The sequence below is a fragment of the Hydra vulgaris genome, chromosome 02 (assembly GCF_038396675.1).
Source record: "Hydra vulgaris chromosome 02, alternate assembly HydraT2T_AEP".
In the NCBI taxonomy this organism is placed as follows: domain Eukaryota; kingdom Metazoa; phylum Cnidaria; class Hydrozoa; order Anthoathecata; family Hydridae; genus Hydra; species Hydra vulgaris.
This window is the reverse complement of record NC_088921.1, coordinates 1,429,677-1,448,813: the sequence shown is the minus strand read 5'-3', so window position 1 is coordinate 1,448,813 and position 19,137 is coordinate 1,429,677. Positions and strand designations below refer to the sequence as shown.

Below are 19,137 nucleotides of genomic sequence, written 5' to 3'. Positions count from 1 at the left end.
AAATTTGCAATCGGTCGATTTAAAAACAATAGCAAACAGGACAAAAATCAAGAAAGCTTATTATTAACACTTTTTTATTTAAAACTGAACAGTAATTAATATAAACCAGCTGTTATAGATATTGCTTGGCGCTTTATCTCATCAGCATTAACTATTATTATTATTATTATTATTATAAAGTTTTATTTAAATATAAAATTAAAAAAAAATTTATAATTGATAAATGGCAAATTTTAATTAGGATAGGTGAATGCAAATTTTTTAACATTTGTTTCTAAATATTAACAATTATAATTGTAATAGTATATATATTAATATAATATATATATATATATATATATAAATATATATTTTTATATATAATATAAATTTTTAAATATTATTATTAATAATTATAATAGTAATGGTAACTAAAGTTAAAACAAAAAATATTTTTACATTTTAACTTCTGTCAGATTGCAAATTTTGTTTAAAGAAATTTAATGATTCAGTTTTCAATTTTAATAATATTTTATCAGATAATTTTTAGGTTAACAAATAATTGAAAAACTATGGTTGCATGCTTCATAGGGCTTCATATAACAGTTTTCTATTTAAAAAATTGTGTATTCTACATCTTAACTTAACTTGTTAATTATAGAATAAATTAACTAAAGTTCTTGAAAAAATTTGTTATTATAACATTAGTGATATTACATAATTAATTGTTTTTTATAACATTATACTAGTATTACTATTTTTTTTCCGAATAAGTAAACTCTATAGCTACTATAAAAAGCCACTTGAAAAGTCACTGAAATTCTTCAGAAGACAATAGAATTAAACATAGTAACAGAAGGCAACAGAATTAACATATTAAAAGAAGGCAAAAGAATTAACCATATTAACCATAATAAGAAGTAGAAACAAAAAACTTTAAGAAACTTCTTAGTACAAAAGATTCTTAAAGATGTTTTCCTATAAAATGAACTTTTTATTGCACACATTAGTTACCATCACATTAGATCACTTTTGGTCACATTACTTCACTCTTAGGTCACATCTTTTTTGCCAAAAGAGATTTTAGATTTAAGTTCATAGTATGCAAGCGCTGATCCGATGCAGATTATGGAGCAACTGAATAAACATGTACATTTGTGTTCAGAATGGCCATAATATTTTAAGCACCGTAACCATATCCAGCGTGTGAGCCTAATATATGCTTTGTGTATCTTTTAAAATATCTTTTAAAGCTATAGCTTCAAAGCATAAACTCAAAAAATTCAAACAACGTTCTCTGCACAGATAAACAAACTGAGGAAGGTACTACCAAGGACATTTAGGTCAATTCATGTCTAATCAATCAAAGAAAATATTTTCAGAACCATGACATCTCCTATTTTCAGAAGCATGACATTTCGGATTTTGATGATTTTTGGAATACAAGCTTAAATTAATTAAAGAAAACTTCACTAAAAATTTAATGTCTGACTCCTTAAAGTTTCAGAGATATCAATACTCAGTCCCAATCTCTTTTTTTATTGTTTTTATTAGCGCCATTTAATTTTAAGGCTAATTTTATAACACAACTAGCTTTAACTTAAGAAATACTTGCTTAAATATTGCTAAAAATTTGTACCAGTCTATTTTTACACCATTTTGAAATTGAATTTTTATATAGAAGCTTTAATTTTTTAGTGTTTTAGCCATCATTTTTGAGTTCCTCTTCCTTGAAAATAAGTCACAAATTTTCAACACTATTGAGCAAGTATTTTATAAGTTAAAGCTAATTAAGTTATGCTATCAGCTTAAAAAATTAATGGCGTGGAAAAAAATGATCAAAAAAGAGATTGGGACTGAGTATCCATATCTCTGATTTCATTAATTATTTTTTCATTATGAATCAAAGATTCATTATCATAAAAGTAGAATTTTTAAGATTTTAAATTGCGTCTTTTGGTTAAAAAGTAATGCTGATTTAACAACATTTTGATTGACCATGGAAACTTCTTAGGTTTACTTAATAAGATATTTTTTATTTATTAGGTCAAATTTAGACAAGATTAATAATATAATCTTGTATATTAAATTATTTTATAACTCTTTATAAGATGTTATTTAAAGTTTGTAATAAATTTGACGTATTAAATAAAAAATACCTTAATACAATTATTAGGTAAAAATGATCAAAATTATTATTGAAAAAAAAATTTGAAAAAATTCATGTTTGGATTGGATTTATTAAATAATAAATTACTTCCCTCATCTCCACTAGATCTAGGGTTAGTAGATATGGTAGTGTTTTTGTATATTTTTATTCCTAAGCTCTACATAAAATATTTATATTGAATTGTTTAAAAAAAAAATCAACAATTAAACCTAGCATAAATGAATGAAAGTTAATTTGGCCCCAAAAAATCCACACCTATCTCCATGTATCTATAATAACCATGGTAAACATCAAAAACTAAAAAAATCTCTACTCAATATTTACTCTATATTTTCATAAATACATTCAAAATTATATTTAAATAGAAACTTACATAATCAACTATATTTTTAAACTATTTACTAAATATAATATAACTATGGTATTGGTGACATTAATCTTTTACTGAAGCCCAAAAGATTAGTAACAAATATATAATGTTAATATTTTGATAACTTTATTTTTAAATGTATACTATGCGACTGAGACTTTTGCTGAATTAATTTATTATATTAACCAGTGTTCCTTATTTAAAAATCATACATATAACAACTGCTTAACATTTCATTAATTTTTTAATCATTTCATTCCATAAATAAAAAAAAGATGCATTAATACTTCATGTTGTAATACACATGAGGTATATTATATTATTTTAAAGATTATTAATGTTAATAGTTGATATTATTTTATTATTATATGCTAATAATATATGTAAGTACTTTTTTATCTCATTTTATGTGATTATTAACTAAAGAACCAAAGAATCAAAAAAAAATTGTAGTAGATAATGTCCTCCAAGATTTATAAGCAAAAAATAACTGCTAAAGAAACCTAAGCTTTTAATTACAATTTTTAACAAAAAAAACAACCTTTTAGAGCATCAATAATTCACCTTGTACATCTATAATTCTGTATTATATGTACATCTTTATATCTGATTGCAGTATTATAAAGCTGATTGAATCAGCTAACAACCTCCCACAATTTCTTACAACTATTTAATTTATGTTTGAAGAATGCAGTACCAAGGCATTTAAAGATTATTGTCATCCATCATTAGTAGTACTGCTTGCATTTTTTTTGGGGTCAAAAATATAGAGATGCAGAAAGAATTCTTTCAAATATTCAGGTTTCATACACATATACAGTCCAATAGTATCTATTTGAAACTATGTATTATTTGTGAATAAAATTGAGTGAAAATTGTAACACTACTAAACCAGAACAACAAAAAATAAAACTTACAAAACTCAAAAAACTAATGTTTGAAAAAAAAAATTTGTTAAAAAAGTTATTTGACAGGAAGTAATGGACAAATAAAACATTTAAATGACCAATACCACAAAAATTACGTTTGATAATTTTTTTTATGGTTTATGAAATTAGGTATGATTTTAAAAACACAGTACAAAGCTACATTCAAAGAGTCTGTTGAATATTTGGTTTCTATTATCAAAAATGTTATACTTCATGGTAAACCTGTGATTGCACAATGAGGCAAAAGGGATGATTGCAATGGAAGTCTTGAAATGATGGTTTTATAAAAGCAGATAAAAGCTTAAACGCGTTATTAGTTTACTGAGTTTATGCTGGAAACAAAGATATAGAACACCATTTAAAAAGTTCAGGAATGAAAGTAAATAGTACATTTTAAACAAACAATAACAAAATAATTAAAGTAGTTAAAAGTATTTTTCAGGAATAGTTGACCAAATAAATTTTCTCATTTGGGAGCTGATCAAATGAATTTTCTCTTTTGTGAACTGATCAAATGAACTTTCTCATTTGTGAGGGTAAAAATTGTCTACACACAGAAAATAATTTTTAAATTTTAAGAAAACTAATGATCTAAGTGGCGAAGTGATAGGTGATAAAAAAAAGTGATATTGTTTGAAAAAGAAAATCGCAACCATTATTACTTCGTTGGTCAAGATTAAAGGGCACATCAACTATGCTTGTGGATAACATTGTTGAACATTGAATTTTTTTTTAGTTTTAAAACTTATTTTTATAAACTTGTGAATTTTAATTTTTTCTACAGTACTTGAAATTCCTAAAACTTTTAATGACAAAATCTAAACAATACCTTTCTCAAATATTTGTTTTAAACAACAGCAATTACTAACCATAATTACTAAAAGGGTTTTATCCATTACTAAAAACAAGGCCACAATTTTATTTTTAAGTATAAAATTTGTTTTTTTAAAAGGTTTGGAGAGGATTTACAAGTCTGTGTTTAAAGCTCATAGCCCCCTCCCACAATATCTCTGTTGATACATTTTCACTATTTACCCCCTCCCCCTCTTCCACCAAAAAATCCTGGATCCTTCACTTAAAATTGATAGGTTTAAACCTATTATTATATAAAAGCACAGCAAGGCAGAAATCTTTTGGCAGCAATTAGTACTGATGCACTATTCCAAAAAGAAAATGGATTTGTACATTCAAAATAGCATCAAAACCATCCTAAAAGATGTGAATCCTTGAAACTGCACTAAGCAGCGTACAATCGAGAGATACTTTTAAAAGGAATTTTATTGAAAAGCTCTGAATTTGCAAATGATGATGAAGAACTTACGCAAAAATGGACAGCAAAATCAAAAAAAGTTACTAAAGCAAAATACTGGTAATGATGGCACCTACTCTCAAAAAAATTCAACTAGTTTCTAAGCATCTTTTAAAACATGTACTGAATTGTCATAAAAAAAACTTTCAATAAAGATTTAAAAAATCAGTTTAATATAGACAGTGTAAATGCTGTAACTGCATGTACGAGTAATAAAGACAAGGATTTTCTTCTTGCACAGAGAAACTGGTAGAATAGGAGTAATGAAATCAATGGACAAGATCCTAGCCGCTAAAAAAGCACTAATTGAGCAAAGAAAAAGCTCAGAAACACTGGAATTAGCACATTGAATCTTGGCACACTCAAAAAGCTGAAGTAGCATTACATCTTCTGCATTAGTCCAGTTGGAAACGTCTGACAGCAGTACTAGTAACAAGGAATTATATAAAGAGAATTCTGGTGCTTTGCCTGAAGTTATAATTCCAAAACCAATGAAGCAAAAAAGTGCCACAAAAAATATACCTATTGCTGCACTTTCAATGGCCTTAGACAGGTCTAATGTTTCTAACAGAAATGCAGTTTAGACAAAAAATTATTAGTTCGTCCACTTGTTGCGAGTGCACAAATCACTGCACCTAGATTGTTAAAAAACTGAAAGCTGATTTTAAAGAAGATGCTCCCATAGTTGTTAATTGGGGTCGCAAGCTGATGCAAGATTGACAATTAAAACTTATGTTGAGCAGCTGTTGACTGTTGCAAAAGTAATAAATCTCAAGCAACACTGTTGTAAGTGCCTTCGAAGAATGGGACTTACAACTGTTAAAAAAATTATTGGTTCGACATTTGACACAACTGCCTCAAATACTGGATAAAAAAATGGGGCATGTATTATTATTGGAGCTAAACTTGAGAAGGACTTACTCTATTTTACATGTCAGTATCACACCTTGGGGGTGTTAACTAAAACTTGTAGTTTTAGCTCTCATAGAATTATTCAATGTGAAAATGTCTGGGATCTGACCAGACAATACTATTCAAGAGATTTTAAGTGCAATTGGAAAACATTGACAAGTTCCAATTCCTATGTTGTTTCTCCAGGGGTGTGGTATATGCAGTAATTTACCATGTATGCAGGATGTAAAGTCCTATACATACACACACACATATATATATATATATATATATATATATATATATATATATATATATATATATATATATATATATATATATATATATATATATATATATATATATATGTATATATATATATATATATATATATATATATATATATATATATATATATATATATATATATATATATATACAATGCTGCTCAAAAATTTAGCACACATAAGATTTAAGTTTCATTTTTCTTCTTTTAATTGAATTTTTAGGCGGTAAACTTCTTATGCCATTTTACAACAAAAAAGTAACGACAAAAAATGTATACAAAAAATATTATGGAGTGTCCACTTTGATGACATTAAGGTTCTTTATTAGAAATTTATTTTCATGGCGAGCTTGGTTCCTTTGTTAAGCAAATTTAATGGTGATGTAACAATGTGGTATTTTTCTGTCAAGCATAAATTTAACATTTGTACTCAAAAATGCTTTTGCTACGTTTGTTATGACATTGAGCGAAAAACATTGAGGTGGGTTAAACCAGATGTTTCTTTTTTGAGATTTTGTATTATATTTTTGGATATTTCGCATAAAGTTTCTAAAGCTAAGTTTTTATAGCTTATCTTTGAATGCACTAGAATTGAGAGAATTATTATAAATGGTGCTTTTTTGCTTATATTACTGAACAAAATTAAAAGCTTCTTTGCTTAAAGATACATTTTTGGTATTGATTTAATGATGCTTGGTCTCAAATATCTTCAGTTATATTAAGTAAACACAGTTATGATGCTTAAAAATATATGATGCCTAAATAAATATTAACAATTTTTCTTGAAAACATTACAATGAAAACATCATGAATAAATATCAGAAAAACAACCGTTGCTGACAATTAATTTTCTAATGTATTTATGATATGATACAAAACATTATAAAAAATTGCAAATTTTAAATTTTAAAAGACTAAAATATATATTAAAATATATACTAAAACATCTTTAAAAAAAAAAAAATAAAGTAAATATAAAAATATTTGTGGATTTTTTTTAGAAAAAAGTAAAAAGTGGTAAAAGTATTTAGATAAAAAGTAAAAGACTCATGCAAGAATCTTGAAAGCCACCACACTCTTTTATTTCTCAACTACATGAATGATCTTTAATATTTTTTTTACCACTAAAGTGGCTCTGTTTGCTTAATGAGACTTTGCTCAAAAAAGTTAGGAGATTTTAATTACTGCAAAAAAGCAGCCATCTTGAATGTGATCACTCTTCTAAGATAGCTCCTGTTTTCATACACCTCATTCCATTCTATAGCTCTATAAATCTAATATTCATACTTGTATGGAATACTGTTGTCATACTTGGGTTGGTACTTTCAATTATGCTCGTTTTCTTTTGAACATAATTCAAAAACATATTATAAATGAAGTTAGGATTGCTCTAGCTTCTATGTTTGTGGTTCTGTCCCATTTGTCATATGGTTGCATCTTTTTCTATTTTCTAAATTTAATAACTGCTCAAGTGATGTATCTCTCAAGTCTCAAGTGATGTATCTCTCACACATCTCTTAATTATTCATAAAAACTTTTATAATACTAAAAAGTTTTTTACCTCAAACACAATACTTTAAAATATAAATGTTTTGGAATGTAAATACTTACAAATATAAACACAAAACTTCCTGTCTTTTTGTTTTCTTTACTGATTCGTCTAACTACCTGATTCGTCTAACTTATCTGATTCGTTCAACTACCATCCCATTAGTCTTCTTCCTATCATAAGCAAGGTGTTTGAATCTTCAATTAACAAACACTTAATTTCTCATCTTGAACCTACTAACTTACTTTCTGATCATCAATATGGATTTCGATCTTCTCGTTCTACAGCTGATTTGCTATCAGTAATTACTGATAGATTTTATTGTGCATCAGATAAAGGTGGAGAAGTTAAGGCCATCGCTCTTGACATTTCAAAAGCTTTTGATAAAGTTTGGCATGCTGGTTTTCTCCATAAGCTTTCTTCATATGGTGTCTCTGGCAACAAGATTATTGAATCCTTCATTTCCAATAGTAGCATAAAACTTGTCCTAGATGGAAAGCACTCTTCTTCTTATTCTGTAACTTCAGGGGTTCCTCAAGGTTCTATCCTTGGCCCTATACTCTTTTTAATTTACATTAACAATCTTCCAGATATTCTCACATCTAAGGTGGCATTGTTTGCTGATGATACTACCATTTATTCTTGTCATGATAAGAAGCCAACACTCTCTGATTGCTTAAAGGGGGCATTTGAGCTTGAACAGGATCTCACTTCTGCTGAAGAATGGGGCTCACAGTGGCTGGTGAACTTCAATACTGATAAAACTCAATTTTTTTCAGTCAATTGTTATTGCAATAATTTAGATCTTCCTTTATTTACGAAAAAGTAATGTACTCGATGAGTCATTGACTCTTCATATTTTAGGATTAACTCTTACTTCCGATCTTTCTTGGAAACCATATATCAAATCAGTTGCAAAATTAGTATCTGCTAAGGTTGCATCTCTTTATGGAGCTTGACACTTCCTTACTTCCGATTCTATTCTCTATCTCTATAAATCTCAAATCCGGCCTTGGGTGGAATACTGTTGCCATATCTGGGACGGATCTTCTAGTGATCCCTTTTCTTTTTTTAGACAAGGTACAAAAATCCATTGTGAACATAGTTAGACCTGCTCTTGCAGCTAACCTCCAACCATTATCACATCATTGTAATGTTGCTTCTCTTTCTCTTTTCTATAAATACTATAATGGGCACGGCTCTAATGAGCTAGCGTTTCTTGTGCCATCTACTAAAATTCATTCTCACTTTACTCGTCACTCATTTAAGTTTCATCCTTTTTCTGTGACTGTTCCTAAGTGCTCCAAAAACGCTTATTTGTCTAGTTTTTTTCCTCATTCTTCAGTTATCTGGAATTCGCTTCCTTCATCTTGCTTTCCTGATTCATATAATTTGCAATCCTTTAAGTCCTCTGTCAATCATTACCATGCTCTACAATCTTCATCTTTTCTCTTCCAGTAACTTTCAACTTTAATTAGTGTTGCAGCAGCCTTGTTGGAAGCGAAGATGTTTAAAAAAAAAAGAACTTATACAGTTTACAGATACAAGTAAGCTAAAGCTGATAAAACTATTTAACATGCAATATATATATATATATATATATATATATATATATATATATATATATATATATATATATATATATATATATATATATATATATATATATATATAGGCCTTGTTAAGAAGCATTATGTTGTTTGCATTTTACATACAAAATGGCGATTTTGCCTACGCATTAAACCATTTTTTAAACATTGTCACTTCCAACAAGGCTGCAAGTAACCACTATTAGAATTGGAAGTTACTGGAAGAGAACAGATAAAGTTATTAAAGCAAGATAGCGATTAACAGAAAACTTAAAATAGAGTAGATGGCACAAAAGAGTAGCATCTATTATAGTATTTAGAAAATAGAGAAAGAGAAGCAACATTATGACGCCTGACAATGATTGAAGGTTGGCTGCAAGAGCAGGCCCAATTGTATTTACAATGCATATTTGCAGCTTGTCTAAAAGTAAAAATCATTTAAAGATGAAAAGCACATAAAAGAATAGTCTGTTGATTCAAACTTTCCCAACAAATGGGTGAATGGTTACAAATGTAAATGCCAAGACCATGCATGGGACTATTGGAGCCTTCACAAAGTAAAAGAAGATTACCATCAACACTAAAATCACAAAATGAAATAGCTAAACTCAAAATGAAACAGCTAAACTCAAATTAGTCTCACAAAGAGCAAGTAGGTCTGGTAAACTTTGCAAGAGATAAGCTTCAACAGAAGAAAAGTTACTTCGAAGACCACAAATATTTGTGAATTATAGATTTTAGAGAACTTAGTGATGGCAATGGTTTTATATTTTATAGGTATTATTACGTTATGGTATTATTGTTTTTGGTACTTTAGTCAATTTTGGATTTGTTAAAAAACTTGACTTTAGGCACAGATAGTATTCAGTACACTATTTAATAGTCTAAGCAAATGCCTTATTAATATTATTAAAGCTGCAATAAATGACTTCAAAAGCGGCCTGGACAGTGCACACCTAAAGTAAGAACAGGGACGCCATACATGCGCAACATGGCATTGTTAATATTATGATACTTTACAGCTGCTTCCGCCTCTCTGAGAGCTACAAAACTTAGGTATTGATTCAGGAAGATCCAGCATTCAACATCCTAAACTGGAAACAATGTATTATGAATACATACTACAACAGCGTGATAAATAAATAGGGGTGCGAAGGTCGTCACTCTACAAGATAGTAGCCAAATACATATAATGTCTGCCCAAGATGAGTATTTTTATCAAGACACTATCTCTAGCCTTTGCTCAACCAAGAGCCATAAGACAGGGGGTCTGTTAGAAAAGATTTGGCTTCTCTTATCCTTTGCCTAAAAAAGTTTTTCTACAAGGCAGCAGGATATGATTATTTATATTACGCCTAAATTTACATACTGCCAAAACTTTTTTAAATTGGAATATTTAAGCATTCTTTTGAAATAGTTAATACCGAAAACAGTAGGCAGTTATTATTTGTTAAAAACATTTTTACTGTAACTGTGGAATATTTGTAAAATTGTGGAGTTTTTTGTGATAAAAAAAAAATGATAGTTAATGTTTTTTCTTCTCTCTGTTTTTAAAAATTTTTTAATTTAAATTTATTCTGTTATATTTGAATAAAATTTATTAATAAATAATAATAAATTTTTTTTAATGCTAAATTTTCCGCACCATGTTAAAGAAAAGATAATTCTTTTTTTCATCTTGTTACAAAAGTGCTAATATGTAAAAGTGTTTAATGCACTTATAACTATATAGAAATAACTTTATGTAACAAAGTTATGAAAAAATGATTTTTTAGTTTTGATTTTGCGAAAGTTGACAAAGATTTATGAGTAGTATGCATTGAGTTTGTTAAAGCCAAAATGTTTTATAAAATGTTTGTATTTTTCTTGATTTTGACATTGAAGCCATTGAGTCGGCATGTTACAATAATAATAAAATATATACGGAATAATCATCAAACTGGAGCTTATACAGAAAGTGGAGTAACAAAATTGCCACTTCCTACTAAAACACACTGCAATTCTTTATTTGATTCACTTAAAAAATATGTCAAATATAATAAAATAATATGGAAGCAAATAATATCCCACTTTTATTTAAAAGGTCTCTAAAGTCTTAGGAGGGTAAAAATATATGAAATCATCCAAAAAAAATAATTTTCGACACCCTTACGTCTCAGAATTTGTTTATTTTTACACCACTTGCAGTCCATATCAGAAAAATAATAACTGCGAAAATTTTAGTTAAAAATACCAATGGGTTCCAGAGATATCGTCACTTGAAATAATGCTGACTCAGCATTTTAGTGATTTTCTGAAGTGACTACAAAGCAACTTTGACATACAGTATCTTCATAATGGCTTGGGGAAATTTCCTAAAATTTGGTACTCTAATAGATTTTAACTTGAGAAATCCAAAAATAGCACTCTTAAGACTCAATTATCTCAAGAAATGCCTCATTTATCCAATTTTGTTCAAAATTATTGACTTGTAAATTAGTGATTTTTGGAGGTAAAATGAAGACTGTGGCCCAAAATCCCGAGTAAAAAGTTAAGTTGTCATCTTAGGTCTACTGAAAAAAATTAGATTCATCAATTGTCTCTCTAATACATGACCAAAATTTGCATTTAAAAATGGTGTCTTTTTAGAAAAATTTAAATTTTGTAACAGAGGCAATTAAAATATTTTGTAAAACATTTATTTGAATAAAACATCAAATAGTGTTATTTATTGACTAGTTTAGGATATTTATAGCCATGGGCCAAGGAAGACGCCCTCCCCTCCCATGGGAGGCCCCCACGCCGCCGCCCATCTCCCTAGATTTTTTTTTATTTTTTTTTTTTACATAAAATGAATAAATAATAGTTGATTGTTAAAATACATTTTAAAAACATATTTTTTCAGTTTAAGTTTGAGAAACAGTTTATTTGCGTTACTTCAAATCAATAAATACTTACCTCTTATTTCAAAGATCTTTTTATGATTTTAAGTCATAAATTTTAAAACCAAAGATATTAAAACATTTTTAAAACATTTTGACAATCAATATCTTTATGTAGTTTTAGACTAATATAGTCATTGACATAATAAGATGGGAGTGATTTGTGATTTATTTAAACCCCCACCCCTCCTTTTCAGCATACAATTCAAGAATTTGAAAAAATAAAAGACAATTTATATGCAAAATAGGTAAAGAAAATAAAAACAAAATTATTTTAAACATAATTAATTTTTTTTGTAACCAACAGCTTATATTCTTCAAATCTAAATCAGATATGTTGTATGTATGACCTGATATTGTTCGCGTGTAGAAATTAGGCATATAACTTCAGAATTGAGCACCCAACACTCATCAGTTCTCATTGGCCAAAAGAAGTTTTTACCTGGTCCATGTGGATGCATGAATCTGACTTTTATATCAAGCTCACTTACATCTTCAGCAATCCCTACCCACCAAAATCCATCATAAAAACATGAAATATAATCCATTTTTTTAATATTTAATGAAATATCTACATAATGTTTGCTTTTTGGAATGATATCAAATATTTCAGTGCATGCATCAGTACTTATTTTTTTATAACTTATAGTGTTTGGAGCAATTGGAATAAAATGATGATACATCCTTGTGCCAGGAACTGTTCTTCCACCTAAATATCTTTTTTCTAATTGTGCTCGTGTTTGATCAATTTCTTCTTTTGAAAATAACTTAAAATAAATTCCATTTATCTTGGCTTTACAAAAGAAGTACACTAAATTAACATCTAAAATCTGCCCAGTAGTTATTTGTTTTAGACTTTCTTGACATACTACTCTTTTAACAGTCCCACCAATACCATCACAGGGGGATTTACCATGACTGGTAGCAAAAAATACCCATTCAGCATTTAAATCAAAGTCTTTACTGTGATGACAAAGATTGATAAAATTTTTAAAATTTTTAAATTGTGCTGCACAACCATCGGAAAAGTATTTCACACTTGATACATCAGATAGATTTTCTTTGATATATCTAGTTATATCTTCCTGAGTCTTGTAAATAAATCCTGTGTCATGATCAACATCTTCTGAAAGGTAACAAAAAGATTTATGTTTGAGAAGTTTGTTCTCTATAAAATAAAGTACAATTGTATAAAGTGAGCATTGACTTTTGCTCCAGTGATAACTTTAAACCTCATCCTGAACAACATATTGATAGTTTTCAGCAAAATCTCCTAAAATTAAGCATTCGTTTTGGTTAAGATTTTCTTTACAGTTTTTTAAGTATCTACTTTGTGTTTTTGCAATATATGAATGAGTGGTAAGGTTGTCAATGCTGTCACATAATAAATCATTAAATTCATCTAGTGGCAATGACTGTGAAAGTAGTGTTGTACGATCGGTACTCTGCCATTGCTTAAATACTACATCTTCTTCATGCTCATGGTCCATAAACTCCTGCACTAAAAAACTTTTTAACACTTCAATACCAGGGCATTGGTTACATCGATGCAACATACATTCTGCATTTTCAAGAGAGCAAACAATCAATGCCATGAAATCTTTATAACTTTTATTCCACCTAATGGCATCAATGAGAAATTTTGTATTTTGGTGATGTATGCAAACACATACATTGTGGGTACCTGACGCATTAGTTGTAATACACCATTTAGGTTTAAGAGTACAAAATTTTGACAAACTGACTTTGACATTAGGGTAGTCTTTTTTAAATGCAACATGTAATTCATTAAGATTGAGTAGCAATAATCTTTTTTGAACATGTTGGTCTTTCTTAATACTTACATAATCTTTTTTTCCTGGCATCATTCTTGAAAATTCATCACTTTGATAAAAGTTAATCACTAAATTAAGTGTTTCTGGTGAAAGTGGGTTTCCAGTTTTTTTTCCGGGTAATGATAGAATTCCATTCTCATTTTTAACTTTTCTTGCTGTTCGAACAAGATACTCAGACACTTCAAAGTAGCTTGATATCTTTTAACGTGTCCATGATTTTGGTGCGAGTGTTAACATTTGCACCTTATGGCAATAAGAGTCAGTCTCTGAAATTTTATTTTTTACTTCATACATTAAAATGTCTAGATCATGGTCATTGTTAATGTTGTTGTTTAAAATGGGGCTTTTTATTTCTGTTGTTAAAAAAGTTTCTTTAATATTATATGCTAATGAGACCATTTTTGCAACTCTGTCAATAGTGTTCTCAAACTTTTGTTTTGCTACAGGCAATTTGCTGTGTTTTGAAAGACTTTTTAGTTTGACTGGTGAAATTCCAAGCAATTCTATAGTGGTATCTAACTTAATTTTTTCTCACTTTTGGATTCCCATTCCTCCTGTGAATTTAAATCTTCATCAGTTTCTATTGCTTTTTTGTAATATTTACTGCAGAATTTCCAACCTGGGGTTACATAAACATTATTTTTTTGCAAATAGTTTGCCATGTCTATGGAAATCTTTATATTACCTAAAAAACAAATTTAGTTTTACGTGGTTAAAATAACTGAAATTATCAAACATTTTATAAATAATAAATTGTTTTCTTTTAATTTCCATATCAATTCTGTTGTAAATAAGGTAAGATTACCTTTTATAGCAATTTTTTTACTTTCCTTGTGTGTTCCAAAAAGATTGCAACACTTTGTAATTTTTCTCTCAAAATATTTTCCATAGAATTGCTCATGATAACAACATATAATTCTTATTGAACTATATTTTTCCTTTAAATTTGCTCGCCATATTATTTCTTCTTGTTTTTCACAAGGAAGATCTTTAAATTGAACAAAACCTTGTTTTCTTGAAAATCCAGTTTTGTGGCAATGAATGTTAAGACTTTTTCCAATGTCACATTTCTCCATATTAATTATTTTTATTATTTATTACCTAACAAAATAATATAAAAACTATAAAATTAAAAGTAAAAGAACAAAACAAAACTTATGTTTGTTTTCTATATAAAAGGAGGTTTTAAGTCACCAATTTGAAATAATGAAAATTTTTTTTTTTCAAAATTAAAATTAAATTGTATGTTTTTGCATTATTTATTCATTTTATGCAAAAAAAAAATAAAAAATTTTCATTATTTCAAATTGGTGACTTAAAACCTCCTTTTATATAAAATACAAACATAAGTTTTGTTTTGTTCTTTTTAAAGGTATTTACTTGTTTGTATTTTCTTAAAGAATTACTTTTAATTTTATAGTTTTTATATTATTATGTTAGGTAATAAATAATAAAAATAATTAATATGGAGAAATGTGACATTGGAAAAAGTCTTAACATTCATTGCCACAAAACTGGATTTTCAAGAAAACAAGGTTTTGTTCAATTTAAAGATCTTCCTTGTGAAAAACAAGAAGAAATAATATGGCAAGCAAATTTAAAGGAATTTTAGAATTCTTCCGCATTCCTTACACTTTCCAGAAGGATCACGCTCACCTGGAGATGTGTCATTAGGAGTTTTTATTTTGTCAAACTCTTTCCACAATGATTTTGTTGAAGGAGCCTGTATTTTAAATTTTCTTACCGTCACGGCTCTTTTCATATTCGTCAACATCAACCAAAGCTTGGTAAAGTTCCAGTGAATTCGCGTCATCTTGCTCAGTTTCTGCTAGCTCAGAGGCTACCACTCTTGCAAGAATTCCTTTGTGACACTTTAAGTGAGACCTTAAAGCGCCAGTTGATGAGTTTTTCATTTTTAGAATTCTTCTGCATTCCTTACACTTTCCAGAAGGATCACACTCACCTGGAGGTGCGTCATCAGGAGCCTTTATTTTGTCAAACTTTTGTTTTTCTTTTAGCAGTTTTATTTTTATTATTTTATTTTTTCAAGGGAAAATAGGGGTATGGATGTTATTTAAAGTTATACTAATGCTATTTCCATAAAATGGTTATTACTACTTTGAAATTTCTGTGATGCTATTAACTATTTTTGTTCTTTTTTAGAAAATTTAGAAAAATAAATTAAAATTGTGTCAATGCCAACACTGACATGGCATGTCACATGTTATTGTATGTAAAGGTTAAATTTTGTTATGAGGATTACAATTGTTATGAAAAAAAAATAGGTAAATAGTATTGTTTGTAAATATATATTTTGTTTACTTTGAATCTTTTTAAATTTTATTGCGTCCTTTTTTAAAAATTTTGTTTGCACACGTTTATTGTTTGCATATATGCTTTTTTGATATGTATGTGTATGTGGTAATAAGTGCTTTATAGTTGTTTTATCAATGTGTTTTTATAATAATGTAAAGTGTTTTTATGTGTTAATATGTGTTATATAATTGTTTCAAAAATGTGTTTAAATATGTATATAAGGTATATATTTAACCTTATATACATATTTAAACACATTTATTGTGTTTATAGTTGGTACATATGTTTATATTATGTTGTTTCCGTGTTTTCAAAGGGATGTAACTTGGTAAACGTGTAGAGCAAGATTTGTAAACTTTGCCAGCCAAGTGATGTACTTATAACAGAGGGTTACATGATAGAGTTTAGTGTCAAACTATTACTGATTTAGGTCTAGCTATTTTCAAGCCTTTATTATTAATTATTCTAAAAATACATAATAATGTATTTTAATAACATTTTGCCAAATGTTGTTACTTATGTTCTGTTATATTGAATGTTATCTTACTTGAGTTATGTAATATACATAATATATTAACTTATGGTGTGTGCTATTGTTGTGTGTTGTTGCTGTGATGTTTTTTTGTTATCTTTTGAGTTGATAGACATTTGGCTTATCTTCATGTTGGTGTCTATTGTTAAAAATGGTAAATAGGTAATTTTATTAAAAATCACTGCTTTTAAGCATTCACTAAAAGCCAATACAAATTATTTTGCCATATATACAATTTGTTTTATTTCAATTTGATTTTTTGTCTTGAGCGTTGTTTACTACATAATTTTGCTATATATATTTTGGAATAATGATGTTCCAGCATAAACTAGTTTGTAAAAGCTAACATGAAATAATATTTTACAACTACTACCCTGGTAAATCACAACAGCTTTTCTCTAATGAATATACCATTCATTTTCATTTTTTGTATGTAATGTTTTTCTTATTTACTTATTTGTTACATTTTTTATTTTAGATTTATCAGATGATGTATTTATGTGGTATAGAAGAACAAAATATTGTAAAGTTTTGTAAATTTTTTAAAAACGTTTACTAATAATTTTTTTGAAGAAATTTTAAATTTAAGTTTGCAAAAAAAGGTTTACAACGTTTTTTTAAATTTTTCTTTGTTAGCAGTATGTTTATTATTAGAATAACATGTTTTTAATAATTTTTTAATTATTATTTGCTAAGCTAATTTTTTTCAAACATCTCCTAGCTGATATATATATATTTTTAAAGTTATAAGATTATTGTTAAGTTTATTTTAAATGACAGTCTGTTATATATAAAAATTATTTGCGTGTGCTAGTTAGAGTAGAAAAAAATTATTTAGGAAAGATCACAATATTCGAGATTTGCTTATGATTTTTTGTGACTACTTTCAATTAAAAGTGAAGTTTAAATGGATGATATTAGGCTAGGAGCAGATATTAGTTTAGAAAATGGAAATGTTAATAGGCAAGTTAATTGGCTCAGAAATGAAAGAGATAGGCTAAGGCGAGATGAAATTAATAATCAACAAAATGTTAGAAATGCTGCTTGGCAAGCAGCATTTCTAACATTTTGTTAGAAGAGCTTTTTAGGAGAGCGTGGTTAGGCGAGTTGAAAATATTCGTTGCAGTAATGAAAGAGACTTAGGCGAGATGAAATTAAAAACTGACAAAATGCTAGAAATGCTGCTTGATACGAAATAATGCATCATAAAGAAAAAAAATTTACTACTCCAGATTATAATTATTTAGGAGAAATGAATGATATTTGTAGGCATTGTGGTGCTAAGAAATTTCCTGATGAAACACATTTTTTATGTTGCCATAAAGGAAAGGTAGTTTTGTCGCAATCTTCATCATTTCCACTAGATTAAGAAGATTTATTTAAAGGAAACTATGCAGATAAAAATGCCAATCTGAATTTTTTAAAATATATTAGAAATTATAATGCCTGTCTTTCTTTTGCTTCATTAGAACCTAATGTAGTTCAACCCATGAATCATGAGCCGCCATGTTTTAGAATATGTGGTCAAGTTTTTCATTGTATTGGTAATTTAAGACCAAATCAAGATGTTCCGCCGACATATTGTCAATTATACATCTATGATCCACTTGCAGCAGTAAATTTTAGAATGCAACAACGTGGTAATGATCTTTGCTTAAATGATTTAATGTTTTAATTGCAAACTATTATTAGTGAAGAGAACCCATTTGCTCTTGCATTTAAAAACATGGCTGAAGTGAAAGATGAAGAAATTTGTCGAACAGCTCTAGAAGGTCGCTCAGTGTCAGTTGTAAAAATGTCTTTACTTGAAGGGCAAGATAGATGTCGCTATAATCTCTCTTCACATAATGAAGTTGCAATTGTATTTGTTGGTGAAGATGGTGCACCACCTGTTTCCAGGGAAGTTGTAATTTACCCAAGAGATCATCCTCTTAAAACTATATCAAGTATGTCTGCCAACTTAGATCCTATGGTTTATCCTCTATTTTTTCTGAGGGGTGATGCTGGTTGGCATAATCAATTGTTTCACAACCCTGAACGTGCTACATTGGTTAGAAATCATGTTACATTATCTCAGTATTACTATTATAAACTTTCAGTCAAACAATTTTTTTCTTCACTCTTTTATGGCAAAAAACTGTTTTAGCAATATGCTGTTGATGCCTATGTTAAAATTGAAGGCCAGCATCAGAAATAACCAAAACAAACTGAGAAGCGAGCAGTATGATGTCTTACACGAACATGTAAACAACCTTGGAAATGATCATGTTAGACCAAGCGTGTTATAGTTTTGCCATCAACTTATGCAGGAAGTCCTTGAGCTTTAAAAGAAAACTTTGAAAATGCTATGGCTATAATTAAAAAGTATAAAAAACTAGATCTTTTTATTACTTTCACTTGCAACCCAAAATGGCGCGAGATAACTGAAAATTTATATCCAGGTCAGACAGCAAATCATAGA

At 28.2% G+C, this 19,137-nt stretch overlaps 1 protein-coding gene across 1 annotated transcript in view; it reads right to left on the bottom strand.

Annotated features, from left to right (window-relative positions):
- Window positions 1-19,137, bottom strand: part of LOC136077142 (uncharacterized) — a 74,555-nt gene that overhangs the window by 13,713 nt on the left and 41,705 nt on the right. The gene's annotated exons all lie outside the window — the stretch shown is intronic.